This window comes from Musa acuminata, chromosome BXJ3-5 (genome assembly GCF_036884655.1).
Source record: "Musa acuminata AAA Group cultivar baxijiao chromosome BXJ3-5, Cavendish_Baxijiao_AAA, whole genome shotgun sequence".
In the NCBI taxonomy this organism is placed as follows: Eukaryota; Viridiplantae; Streptophyta; class Magnoliopsida; order Zingiberales; family Musaceae; genus Musa; species Musa acuminata.
In genome coordinates, this window is record NC_088353.1 from 23,196,011 (window position 1) to 23,211,679 (window position 15,669).

Genomic DNA, 15,669 nt, shown 5'->3' on the forward strand with positions numbered 1-15,669 from the left:
ATCGGATGTTACGGGAAGATAACACGTCGATTAGGCAAGACGATGTGCCCAAGGGTCGGACGAAGCGCTAGATGAACCAATAACATGTCGGACAATATGTGATTAATACTTTATAATAATTTATCTAGATAGAGTTAATTTAGGTCTAATTCACACGGTATTAGGGTAAAACAATGCCAACTCAATTAGGAGCCAATTGGGCCTGAATCAAGATTGAATTGAGCTTGTTGTTTGGTCCATTCAATGTCATGTAGCAGGTAGGGTCTAGCAATTGTACTACTTAGACTAGGCGGTGGTACTGCCTAGACATAGTCTTCAAGACTGTGTCAGGCAATGGTACCGTTAGACTAGGCGGTGGTATCACCTAATGTTAGTATGTCAGGTGGTGGTACCACCTAGTGTTAGATTGGCAGGCGGTGGTACCGCCCAGTATTGGCGATGGTACTGCTAGTACCTCAAAAACCCGAGGATTTAAATTTTGACTTCAAGTTTTGAAGTCATTTGGGTCTATAAATACCCCATAAATTCTTGCTTGGAATACACTAAAAAACTTGTAATTCCAAGGTTGTAAACTCTTTTAAGTATAGAGTTCATTCTTCAAAAGCTTAGTGATAGTCCTAAGGGAGATGTATGAGAGAACACTTATAAAAGATGGTTTAAAGGTTCTCTCGTGGACTTATGAAAAAGAGAAAGAGTGTAAGGGTAGTTGATCTTTGCCCATTGGAAAGAAAACCATTAGTGGATGCCGATGGTCTCGACGAATGAGGAATCGATAGTGGATGTAGGTCACGACGGTCGAACCACTATAAATTGATGTGCTTTCTTTCTTCGCTATTATTTACTTACTTTGCAATTACTTTACTTTCTCATTACTTTATCTGTACTCTTACGAATGTTTTAAAAGTTAAAACACTTTTTGATACGATTTTATCATACGAAGTTTCGAATTATCAATGTAATTTTACATACGTACTAATTCACCCCTCCCTCTTAGTGTCGACTTGATCCTAACAGTAATAATTTTATATTAAGAGTATTCCTCTTGAACCACTGGAATGAGTATGGTAAGTATCTTTTTATATTTGTTTTTGTTACTATCTTTGTATTGCTCTCTTCTTGTTTCTTTATTATCAAGAGAAAAAAAAATGTTATAATTCATCCTGATTTGTGTTAAAGCTTTGATTTAGCCAAGATATTTTATCATAAATGTCGCTCAGTTATCTCGAATTAGGATAATTTCTTTTCAACAAAAGTGTACTCAAAGGTAATTTTGTTGATCTATTAATAAAATAAATTTGATTAGTTTAAAGATATTTTACATATATGATAAGTTGTGATATGAAAATATATAGGAAATAAATACAAAGAAACATTATATTCATTCTTGATTGAATGTTTCAAATCTTGACCGAAGATTATTTCAATAAAGATGAAAGTTTATTAATAAAAAATATCATTAAAAAGAATTTTTTTAAATCTAATCATAATTATTGTGAACATATTATATATTTGATTTGATAGGATTATAATCTTTTTTTATTTCTGTATTTTATTTTTATGTAACTTAACCTATAAAAGAAATTAAAACATCCTAATGGATCAATCGAATCAATGAATTAAGTTCTTTATCCACTTATGTGTCTTGTGAGTGTTATTATTCATATTTTTTGATATATAAAAAAAACTATAATATTATACTATAATATTATAATGGATCACACAAAATATGAATCAATAAATTAATATCTTCGGAAAATTCTCGAAGCATTATCTCTTTGCTTTACTATTTTTTATTATTATTATCTTTGTATTCTTCTCTTCTTACCCTCTAACATCATTTCCTTTTTCAGTTACCCAAGTATTATGATTATTTTCTTTATATTCCTCTCCTTATTTTCCTCTAATATATAAAAAAAAATTATCTCAATCTTACATCACGATTAATATTTAAATAGTTCACATATGTCAATCAATTAAACATATAATAATCAACGAGTGATGATGGTAGGTGCCGTAGCCACATCCGTGGCAGCTTTCTCCATTCTTAAGATTCCTACTTTAACAACAATAAAGCCCTCCTCACACATACCTGGATTTCTCAGAGTGCTGACGATTGAGGTGACAAACCAGCAATAACAATTTTATATATCAAACATTCGATGTCGTGCTTCACATATCAAACAACTCAAACTGTACATTATATGTTACGGGAAAAATGTTGTAGTTAACAAATGAACGCCACACATCCAATATGTCAGCAACTTAACTCCGTGTTCGACCAACTCATATGGCCAAACTTGTCAATGCCACGTAGTGTATACTCCGGCTTATTGCGATCGATCAAGCTCCACATGATCGACACATTAAAGCCACGTGGAAGACACGTTAGAGCCATCCGACCAACAGCTTCACATAAATTGCTTATAGAGTGAATCCAGATGACTGCATCCACTGAATGCCATATGGAAGAGGATAGGACAATCTTTATCTTTAGTTCTATGCCGGTCGATAACAGTTATGGTCAAACTCCATGTCTTATTACTGCACGGGATAACGGTCTAAACCATCCATTATAAAAGGAAGGGTATATAGATATATTTATACACACTAAAAAAAACTTAGAGTATGACTCATGAGGCTTGACTATTAACTTAAATTATAGAAGGATATTGTCGGGAGTGCCCTAGTTTTGTAGGATTCGAGCATTATTTAGAGAAGGTCACCTCGAGGTTGACTTAAAAAATTACCAGGTTGGATCTGGATTGGCACCCAACTCGGATAATCAAATCTGACACTAATAAATCGGTGCTAGAAGGATAGCCTTCAGAATGAATCCCGAGGTCCCAAGTCCGAACGGTCTAACCTTAACACCCTTGAATGTCTTATCGACTCCTACTTTATCAAATCCCCTATGCCAATGTTGCCAAGTAAAGGGCTTAGCATTTCGACCGACCTTGATCCCCTACTCCAAATTCTCGACACCATTGTTTTTTGTCGACTAATCCTAGACTCGATCATCAACCAACCACCACCTTAGCAATCTGCATAACTCATTCTAATGACCATGACTATTCCAACTAGGACCTGACACACCTTGGTCTAACAAGTGCAGGTCTTAATATGCATAATTTAAACTATTGCTCCATACTTACCAAAACTCATCCATTTAGCCTAATTGTTGAAAAATCTAGGGGCCACATCACATGCGCAACAGAAGAACATTAAAAATAAAATCCTAAATTTTCCAAAGATGTGTTCGTCGTCGTCCGAAGATTGGTGCACAAAAATCACGAAACTTAAAACTGCATATATGAAAGATTGTGTTACCTAGGGAGATCGTATATCCTTGAATCCTTGTAAATCTCTAGGAGAGGGTGAAGAAGGTCAAGTGTCCTTCTCTCTAGCGGTGATCCATGTTAGGATCAAGAGCGGCACTAAGAGGGGGGAGTGAATTTATGCAGCGGAAAACTTTTCGAATTTGAAAGACTTTTGTTTCGATTAAAATTGATTCGGATGAAACTGGTTTCGATTCAATTCGTTTTGGAGAGATCATGAACTTAAAAGCATTCGTAAAAGTGCAAGAGAGGATTAAGGAGGTTTGCAATAATGTAAATTGCTCAAATGAAAAGCAAACCAAGATTTAGAGTGGTTTGGTCAACGTATCCTACATCCACTTTCGAATTCCTCCTCCGACGAGGTCTCTGACGTCCATTAAAGGCCTTCCTTCAATAGGTGAAGACCAACCACCTCTTTTACAATGCTTTCTCATTTTCATGGGTTTAGGAGAGAACCCTTATAAGTCTCACACCTCTCTTGAATGATCTCAAAACTTAGAAAGAGAGGAGGAGAACTGTAGCACTTGTTTACAACACTTTTACACCATAATAACTCGAGATTATCTCAATGCTTTTATACCCTTTCATGCAGAAAAGGGTGAGGTTTTTATAGGCCCTAATAGTTTTAAAAATGGAGCCAAAAAGTGTCTAACCTAGGGTCCTGGCGGTACCACCACAATTACTGGGCGGTATCACCACTTGACACCTGACACTGGGTGGTACTACTGCTCAGTCTGGGTGGTACCACCACCTAACAGAGCTCGGAGACCGAGCTCTGGCAGTACCATCTCCTGATAGGGGCGGTGCCACCACTAGCAGTAATAACTACTGGTGGTACTACCACCTAGACCACCTAGGAGACTGGGTCTTCTGGGCGGTGCCACCGCTAGCCATGTTTTCAAGGGCTGATTCGGCTATTCAATCCGGCCCAAATCAACCCCGTTAAGGGTCCAGTTGGTCCCTAATTAAGTTAATGGGATTACCTCCCAATCCTAACTTAATTTACGCTCTAGCTATGATAATTAAGACATGATCACAGCTCTTCTTATTCCAGTGCGTCAATTGCTCTTCCGGTGAGCTTCCGACGTACTTCCGGTGAACATCCGACGAACTCTCGACAATGCTCCAGCGGACTCTCGGCAAGCTCCTAGGCTTTACGATGATCTTCTTGGCAAGTTCCGACGAGCTTCTTTGGCAAGCTCTTGGATTTCTCAGTTGGTTCCGACAGAACTTCTGATGAACGTCTAGACTTCCGATGGACTCTCAAACTTCCAACGTGATCTCGATCTTGACTCTAGCACAACACCTGCTTTATGTCTTACTGCCATCGTAGTTAATCCTGTACACTTTTCTCAACATATAGATTAGATCAAACAAATTATAATTGACTTTATCATCAAAATTCGAGATTCAATAATCTCCCCCTTTTTTTATGATGATAATCAATTGATGACGGAATTAACCTTAACTCCCCCTATTTATATGCCATACTTGAGAAAAGACACTCTTGAATTAAAAAATTTTGAATTCAATTATCAATCTGATTAGTTAGATTCATTTAAACTTATCAACATGCACATCATAATTACTATCATGATCTAACATTCTAAAAAATGTCAAGGCATGACATCCATTTTTAAGTATGATATTTTAAATATGAAAGATGACAAATATAGCAATTCATCATTATATGACAAGATATCAATAGTAAAATAGTAAGTTAAGCTCTAGATATCTTATCATAATGAAGAAAATTTATCAAGCAAACATTTTAAGTATATATGATGAAATACATTACACACATTTGTCATCAATTTACCACATTTTGGTATTATTTCTCCCCCTTTGTCATCAACAAAAAGGAGAACGATTCAACAATGTAAGTGTAGTAAAAATTCATGCCACATTTCAATTTGTATGCCAATAATATTTCAAGCATTCATGACATGATATCATTCAAAAGTTCTCACATTAAAAGTTATAAATATTAAAGAGATAGCTTCCATCAACTTCTCCAATTTTTTCATCAAAACTTGGCATGAAGAAGGAAAGTAAAGAGGAAATCCATTAAGAACCAATTTTGTGAAATGATTTGAATCAAGTCAAAAATGATAAAAGAGTTTCATTAAATCATGCAAGTGTTCATCTCATACTAAAAATTTATCTTTCAAGGATCAAGATATCCATTTATAAAATTTATTTTTTATGAGAAGACTAAGAAGCGTCATATGAAAAAGAAATTCATAAGTCAAATCCATTTCTCAAAAAAAATATTCACAAGAGATAAACCCGAGAGAGATGTATTTGTCAATTAATTCCATGTATCAAAAATCATTAAGTGATGGAGCAAGGATATTGGCAAATAGAATGCAAAAGGTATTACACAAGATCATTAGCCCAAATCAAGCTGCTTTCATCAAAGGGAGAAGTATACATCATAACATTTTGCTTGCTAATGACTTGGTCAAAGATTTGCATTCAAAAGCAAGAGGGACAAAAATCTGCATTAAAGCTGATCTAAGGAAAGCCTTTGATTCAGTTAATAGGAAATTTATCTATAAGATGCTCCTTGATATGAACTTCCCACAGCAATGGATTAATTGGATTCAATCTTGCCTAGAAACTCCAAAGTTTTCGATACTCTTTAATGGCTCACCTATTGGTTTTTTTGGGAGCACGAATGGCATCCGACAAGGTGATCCACTCTCTCCGTATCTCTTTACTATTGCGATGGAAGGACTTAGCTGTATGTTGGAACACGCAGTCTTAAATGGCAGCATTAAGGTACCCAGTGCTGGTTCTGTTCATATATCACATATAACATTTGCAGATGACTTACTTATCTTTCTCCAAAATGAACCAACTTCAGTAAAGAACCTGGCTACCATTATTAATGACTTTGGTATGGTTTCTGGACTTCAGTTAAATCATGCGAAAAGTAAAGTATATATGAGCCCTTACGTTGAGGATAAGGTCTTTATTTCACAAACTTTGGGGGTTAGTGAAGGAAGCTTGCCAGTTCCTTATTTGGGTCTCCCGCTCATATCCACAGGCATTCACAAAACCCACTGTCAACCTATCTTGCAAAAAATAAAGAATAGAATTTCTTCTTGGAAAAATAGGTTTCTATCAAAAGCAGGACGACTCGAACTCATCCGTTCGGTATTGCACTCCTACTCTATATATTGGTGTAATGCATTTCTTCTGCCTGCTGGACTTCTCCAAGATATTGAACGGTTATTAATGAACTTCTTCTGGAATGGCACAAATGATAAGGCATGCATATGGTAAATTGGGATAGCATTTGCAAACCGAAAGATGAAGGGGGGCTAAATTTGAGAAATACTAGAGATTAGAATCAAGCATGTTTGGTACAGCAATTGTGGGATCTTTTGCAAAACAAATGTTCCTTATAGTCACATTGGGTTTCTGCTAAGTATCTCTCAAAGGAATCAATATGGGAAATTTCAACAAGAACATACCACTCTGCAGCTTGGAAAGGAATTTTAAAGGCAAGGAATTGGCTAATCAAACACATTTCGTATGCAATCTCTTCTGGAACTAGTACTAATATGTGGTACGATTCTTGGGTGAATGGGAAGAGTATATTTCAATTATATGGCGACAGAATACGAAAAGATCTTGGGGCTCCCAAAGATTGGAAGGTTTCCGAGTTCATCGCTAACGGTACTTGGTGTCTCCCTAATCCTATTTCTCCTGAAATGTTATCACTTTGGCCGACTATCATAGCTATTCGAATCAGGAACAACTCTTCAGATATACTTATTTGGCCTCATGACAATGGTAAATTTAGTGCCACATCCGCATGGAATCAAATTAGGCAAAGAAATAACAAGTGGGTCCCAAGCAGTTGGACATGGGATCGACCGGGATCACAAAGACACTCCTTATGTACATGGCAGGCCCTTCTCAATAAACTACCTACAATAGACAATATGAAAAGAAGAGGTATCTATCATGTTAACCGATGCTCCCTTTGTTTGCAACAAGAAGAAACTGTTGACCACCTCTATTTTGCTTGTGATTATACAAAATGGATATGGAAGGAGATTCTCCAGCGATTTGAACTCAATAGACTGCCGCAACCAAACTTGCACCAAGAACTAGGCGACCTTATGCAATGTTTCTCAAGAAAAGGGCCTCTTACACAACTGGCAAAGGTTATTTTCAGATGTGCTATTTGGTGGATGTGGAAGGAGAGATGTAATAGAATCTTTGAATGTCAACACACAAACAATGCTCAGCTCTTGAAAGAGATTATTAGAGACTCAAGATTCTGTATGGAGCATGAACTCAAAACCGAGCACTTCACCCGAAGAGAAAAAGATATTTTTATCAAATTTAATTTTGCTATTAGCTAAGGATCTTGGGAATGATGCCAAATAATGTACCCACAGGTAGTTATAGTCTACAGCATGTGTAGTCATAACTATCGCATTAGCACTCTATGAGTTACTTGGCTTTGTCTATGACTTGTATAGATAAAGCTATTTGTAGAAACTTTACACATAATGAATTTTACTTTTACTTACCAAAAAGATGGAGCAAGGATATGAAATAAACTTGATATGGCATAGACTCATGAAAGCTCCATTCAAGAAATACATTAAGTAAAAGATAGTCTAGAAAAGATATACATTAAATTTATACATTCAGATATAAATTAACATTCATAATTCTCTTCTAATAAAATCAAATTATTCTTCACTTAAAGGTTTTATAAAAATATCGGCTAATTGATATTTTATATCAATAAATTCTAGGATTACATCATGATTATTAACATGATCTCGTATAAAGTGATGCCTAATATCAATATGTTTAGTTCTAGAGTATTGAATAAGATTTTTTGCTAAACATATTGTACTTATGTTATCACATTTTATGGGAATGTTTTTAAGATGAATCTTATAATCCTCTAAAGTATTTTTCATCCATACAATTTGTGCACAACATGCACTAGCTATAATGTACTCGGCTTCAGTTGTAGATAGTGCAATCGAGTTTTATTTCTTGGATGACCAAGAAACAAGTGTGTGTCCTAAAATTTGACATGTTTCAGATGTGTTTTTTCTATCTAATCTACATCTAGCAAAATCCACATCAACATATGTAATTAGTTAAAAGTTCTTGAATTTTGGATACCGTAATCCTAGATTAGTGGTACCTTTAAGATATCTAATAATTCTCTTAACTGCTTTAAGATGAGATATCTTAGGATTAGATTGAAACCTAGTACAAAGACCTACACTAAATATGATATCTGGTCTAGTTGCGATGAGGTATACTAAACTTCATATCATACCCCTATAAGCTTTTTGATCAAAGCTTTCTCCACTTTCATTAATGTCTAACATAGTGAAAGTACTCATGGGGGTATTGATAGCTTTTGAGCTATCCATATTAAATCTTTTTAGCAAATCTAAAGTGTATTTTGTTTGGCTAAGAAAGATGTCATTACTTAGTTGTTTGATTTATAAGCCTAAAAAGAAGGTTAATTCTCCCATCAAACTCATTTCAAACTCAAGACTCATATTTTTAGCAAATGATTCAGATAGAGATTCATTCGTGGAATCGAAAATGATATCATCAACGTAAATTTGAACAATAAGAAAATTATTTTAAAAATTTATGATAAACAATGTAGTATCGACCTTGCTTTTAAAAAATTATTTAGAATAAGAAATGAAATATTTTTAGCAAATGATTCAGATAGAGATTTATTCGTGGAATCGAAAATGATATCATCAACGTAAATTTGAACAATAAGAAAATTATTTTAAAAATTTATGATAAACAATGTAGTATCGACCTTGCTTTTAAAAAATTATTTAGAATAAGAAATGAACTAAGTCTCTCATATCAAGCCATTGGGACTTGTTTTAAACTATAAAGAGCTTTAGTCAATTTAAACACATGAGTAGGCAGATTATTATTCTCAAATCCAGAAGGTTGTTCAACATAAACTTCTTCGGAAATAAAGCCATTAAGAAAAATACTTTTAACATCCATTTGAAACAACTTAAAATTATTACTACTAGCATAAGCAAGGAGCATCCTTATGGCTTCTAATCGTACTACAAGAGCGAATGTCTCTTCATAATCAATCCCTTCTTCTTAGTTGAAACCTTTAGCCACTAATCTAGCCTTATTTCTAACCACGATACCAGTTCATCTTGCTTGTTTCTAAAGACCTATTTAGTACTAATAACTAAATGGTCATTTGGCCTCGGAACAAACTTTCACTTCTCATTTCTCTCAAATTGATTTAACTCATCTTGCATTGCGATGACCCATGAATCCTCTTTCAAGGCACCATCAATGCATTTAGGTTTAATTTGGGAGAGAAAAGCAATGTTTGCATACAAATTCTTAAGAGAGGAATGAGTTTGAACCCCTTTAGATATGTCTCATATGATTAACTCCATAGGATGAGCATCTACATACTTCCAATCCTTGGGTAAGGATGTTTCGGAAGAAGATGCATCCAAGTTGCTAGATGAAGAAAGGGTTTCATTTAAATTCAAAGAATCAAAATTAACATCATCATCAAAATTATTTTTCTTAACTTCGAAAACTTCATAACATGAATAGATTCTTCTATAATCAAAGTTTTTTTGTTAAAGATACAAAATCTTTTAGAAACAAAAGAATATCCAAGAAAAATTCCTTCATCGGATTTTGTATCAAATTTACCTAAGGCATCTTTTTCATTTAAAATAAAATATTTACATTCGAAGACTTTAAAGTATGAAACGTTGAGTTTTTTTATTGTTCCACAACTCATAAGGAGTCTTGGAAAGTAGTAGTCTTACTAGAACCCTATTCATAACATAGCATACCGTATTTTTGGTTTCGGCCCAAAAATATTTGGGTAGGCTATGTTCGTTTAATATGATTATTGTCATTTCTTATAAATTTTTATTCTTTCTTTCTACTACTCCATTTTGTTAATGATTTCTTAGAGTAGAGAAGTTGTGGTTGTATCCATTAGATTCATAAAATTCTTAGAAATTATGGTTTTAAAATTCACCATCGTGATCACTTCGAATTGATGAAATCATAAAACCCTTTTCATTTTAAACAAGTTTACAAAACTTAGAGAAATACCTAATGCATTCACTTTTGTGTGTCAAAAAATAAGTCAATGTGTATCTACTATAATCATCCACGATGACAAATATGTATTTGCTATCTCCTAGGCTTGATGTAGTAATTGGTCCGAACAAGTCCATATGGATCAATTGCAAAGGTCTAGAGGTGCTTATTTGATTCTTAGGTTTGAAGCTACCTTTTATTTGTTTTCCTAGTTGACATGTATCACACAAATTATTTTTGACGAACGTGATATGAGGAATTCCTCTTACAAGTTCTTTAGATGAAATTTGAGAAATTAGTTTCATTCTAGCATGACCTAATCTCCTATGCCAAAGCCAAGCATCGCCATTCAAAACCGAAAAGCACATTTCACATAGTGTATACATTATTTTATTTTAGGGCAATCATAGATGTGTTTTTGTGTGGTTTTTCAATAATACAAGCATTAGATTCAAATCTAACGATATATCCTTTATCACATAATTGACTAATACTCAAAAGGTTATGCTTTAATCCATCAACTAATAATACATTTTCAATAAGAAGGTTGGATTTGTTACCTATGGTTCATTTTACAATGATTTACCCTTTTTGTTATCTCCGAAGGTGATATATCCTTCGTTGGGCTAGTGAGCTTAGAGAAATGAGATGGATCTCCAGTCATATACCTTGAGTATCTACTATCAAGGTACCATCTCTTGTTCCTAGCTTGTGATGGTACATTTTTCTACAAAAAAAGATGATTTTTAGGTACCCATTTAACTTTAGGTACCTCAAAAATTGATCTACATAACTTATCATATTGCATTGAGTCATTTGAGGTTCTTTTAGGAATCCAAATCAATTTATGTGGACTACGTTTCTTGAATGGACAATGATAAGCTACATGCCCAAATTTGCAACAAAAGTTGCATTTGTTTCGGGATGAAACATGTAAAGTAAGGCCTTTAACAAAGATAGTTGGATTTTCGTGAGATAACAACAAGGGTCACAAATCCAATTCCGCCTTTTCGATGAACGTGACCCTTGTTGGTAAGGATCATGTTCAAGGACTTACTACCAACCTCAAATTTTCTTAAGGTTTCCTTTAATAGTAAGTTTTCTTTTTGAAGTATTTCTAGTTCATCACATTTCGTACATGGAGCTAAACTATCATTGTGCTCAACTTTTAATCTATCCAAATCACTAACAAGAGAAGCATGCTCCTTTTTTAACAATTTATATTTTCTACTAATTAATTTACATTCATCAAATAGATCATTAAAAGCATTTAATAGTTCATCAAATGATAAATTTACGTCAAATGAACTTGTTACCTCATCTCCAATGGCCATTAGTGCATAGTGAGCAACTTGCTCGTGTTAGGATCAAGAGCACTAAGAGGGGGGGGGGGGGTTTGAATTAGTGCAGCAGAAAACTTTCGACGATTAAAATCGCGTTTGTACGATAAGAGCGATTTCGGTAGAAAATCCGATTCGTAAATCACTTTAACTTGTAACCAAGCAAGATGCAGTTAAAGTAAAGATATAAAGGCAGTTTGCAGTTATGATAGAAATCAGAACGTAAACGCAAACTGAAATATGATGTTCGTACGATAAAAACGATTTACGTCTAAACGCCGATTCAGAAAATGCAGAGCTTGAAACATGATCGTATATGCGTAGGAGGCAGTAAGCTATTGAGGAGGTTTGTAGAAAGGATAAGATGCTCAAAGTAAATGCAAACCGAGATTTAGAGTGGTTCGGTCATTCTTGACCTACTCCACTATTGGCTTCCTCCACCGACGAGGTCACTGACGTCAACTAGAGGCCTTCCTTCAATAGGCGAAGGCCAACCACCCTTTTACAATTTCACTCCTTTTGATGGGCTTAGGAGACAACCCTTACAGAATTTTTTTTCCTCTCTTAACAGATTATAACTTGGAAGAAAAGAAGAAGAAGAACTTTCAACTCATACAACACATTTGAGCTCTAAAAATCACAAAGTAAAATCAGAATTTTGGTGGTTTTCGGGTGCCCTTTCAGTGCTGAAAGGGTGGGGTATTTATAGGCCCCAACCCAGTTTGAATTTGGAGATCAAAACTATCAATTTCCAGAATTCCGGGATCTGGCGGTTGCAACGCCTGGCAGAGCTCGAAGACTGAGCCTCTGGGCGGTGCCACCTCCTGTCAATGGCGGTTACACCTCCTGCTAGAGCTCGAAGACCGAGCTCAGGCGGTGCCACCGCCTGACTAAGGCGGTTGCACCGCTCAGCCAGAGCTCGGAGGCCGAGCTCAAGCGGTGCCACCTCCTGTCAGGGGTGGTTGCTGTTGAATCTCGTATTTTGATGATGAAACTACTTGATATATGTTTATGATTTAATCTGCGTTTTGAGTGACGCAGGATGCTTCGATCAGGATGAGACAATTAATGCAGGAACATCATGTTGTGCCGGAGGAACATGTCAGAAGATTGGACGTCGGGCCGGTGGATCGGTCGACGTATCGACAGAAGGCTTCGGGTCATGGACTCGGGCATCGGGCCAAGAAGAGCGGGTATTGTGCCAAGGATATCGGAGTTGCGGAGTCGACTGGCCGATTGGGCAATAGGCTGCAGAAGAGGACGATGCGCCGAAGAATCGGACGAAGCGTCGAGAGACCAATGACATGCCGGACAACTTGGTTAATTGCTTAGAACTAATTGTCTCGATCGAAGTTTTTGTTTTGTTGTGCAGGATTAACTACGATGAAAGTTAGACAAGCAGCAGGTGTTGCGCCGGAGTCAAGATCATGATCACGTTGGGAGTTCTAGAGTTCGACGGAAGTTCGGACGGTCGTCGGAGGTTCAGCGAGAACAGATCCGAGAAGTCCAGAAGCTTGCCAAGCGAAGCTCGTCGGAACTCGCCAAGTGGATCGTCGCAAAGTCCAGGAGTTTGCCGGAAGTCCGCAGAAGCATCACCGAGGGTTCATCGGATGATCGACGGAAGTTCGTCGGAAACTCGCCGGAAGAAGCGATTGACGTACCGAAGCAGAGCTGCAGAATTTGTCTTAGATTTAATCGTAGTTAGCACGGTGATTAAGTTAGAAATGGGAGGTGATCCCATTAGCTTAATCCTGGGGCAATTGGGCCCCTGAAGAACTCAAGTTGGGTCGAATGGTTCAACCCATTCGAACCCAAGTAGCTGTGGGAGGTGCAACCGCCCAGGCTAAGTCTCCCAGCGAGACTGGGCGGTGCAACCGCTCCAGCCAGGAGGTGCAACCGCCCACGGCTCAGTCTCCAAGCGAGACTGGGCGGTGCAACCTCCTCTGTCAAGAGGTAGCACCGCCAGAGCTCAAGTTCCGAGCTCTGCCGAGAGGTGCAACCACCGAGCTCTGGCAGTGTGATGCAACCTCCTTGGACAGGTGATGCATCGCCTGAGCTCGGTCTTCGAGCTCTGGCAGGAAGGTGCAACCACCCCTGACAGAGAGGTGCATCCGCCTGAGCTCAGTCTTCGAGCTCTGCCAGGCGGTGCAACCTCTCCAGTCAAGAGGTGCAACCGCCTGATCCCGGAATTCCGGGATTTGATGGTTTTGAGCTCGAATTTTGAACTGGGGTGGGGCCTATAAATACCCCACCCATTCAGCACTGAAAAGATACAGACCTACACCGAAATCTTGATCTTTTCTGTGATTCTAAGAGCTCAAAAGTGTTGTAAAGCCTTTAAGTCTCCTCCTTCTGTTCTTCAAGTTTTCAGTTGTAAAGTGAGGAGAGAAAGGTCTGTAAAGGTTGTCTCCTGAGCCTGTCAAAAGGAGAGAAATTGTAAAAGGGCAGTTTGGCCTTCGCCTATTGAAGGAAGGCCCCTAGTTGACGTCGGCAACCTCGTCGGTGGAGGAAGCCAAAAGTGGAGTAGGTCAAGGCTGACCGAACCACTCTAAATCTCTGGTTTGCATTTATTTTCGAGCACTTTATCATACTGCAAACCTCCTTTATTACTACTGCTCTCTGCGCTTTCACGAACAAGTTCTAAGTGCTGTTCTTCCGAATCTGCATTCAGACGTAAATTCGTATTTTCATACATTACAGTTTACGTTTACGTTTGATTCTGCAGAACTGTTTTCCGTGCTTTTACGAACGAGCTTCTTTGCAGTTTACACTTACATTTTGATCCTATTGATAACTGCAAACTGTCCTCTACAATTTTACGAACGAGTTTTAACATTTAGACGTAAAACTGCATTCAGACGTAAATCGGCTTTCCTCGCTCAATCATCAGTTCTCAGTTCACGTTTACGTCTTGATTTCAACTGCATACTGCCTTCTGCGAGTATACAAACGAGTTTCAAAGTTTAGACGTAAATCTGCGTCTGGACGTAAAACTGCGTTTAGACGTAAATCTGCGTTTAGACGTAAATTTGAGTTTAAGACATAAATCTGAGTTTAGACGTAAATCTGTGTTTAGACGTAAAACTGCGTTTAGACGTAAATCTGCGTTTAGACGTAAATCTGCGTTTAGACGTAAATCTGCGTTTAGACGTAAAACTACGTTTAGACGTAAATCTGAGTTTAGACGTAAACTGCGCTTAGACGCAAAACTGCGCTTAGACGCAATCTGCGCTTAGACGCAAACTGCACTTAGATACAAACTGAGAATTTGCTTTTGCATCGTAATAGTTTTTGAACGAACGCAGCTTTTGGTTTTTAATTGCTGTAAAATTTCCGCTGCACTAATTCACCCCCCCCCTCTTAGTGCTCTCGATCCTAACAGTTGCACCGCCCAGTCTCGCTCGGAGACTAAGCCCAGGCGGTGCCACCACCTGGCTGGGGCGGTTGCATCGCCCAGTCTTGCTCAGAGACTGAGCCCAGGTGGTGCCACCGCTTGGCAGAAATCAAGGTCCGAATGGGTTGATCCATTCGACCAAATTTGGGTTTTTCGAGGGCCCAATTGCCCCAAGATTAAGTTAATGGGGTCACCTCCCATTTCTAACTTAATCATTGTACTAACTATGACATTTCCTAAGACATTTACTGCAACTTGCTCCGGTGCGTCAATCGCTTCTTCCGGCGAGCTTCCGGCGAACTTCCGTCAATTATCCGATGAACCCTCGGTGATGCTCCTGCGGACTTCCGGCAAACTCCTGGACTTGCGACGATCCACTTGGCGAGTTCATGGACTTCTCGGATTTGTTCCCGCAGAACCTCCGACGATTGTCCGAACTTCTGTCGAACTCTCGAACTCCCAACGTGATCATTGTCTTGAC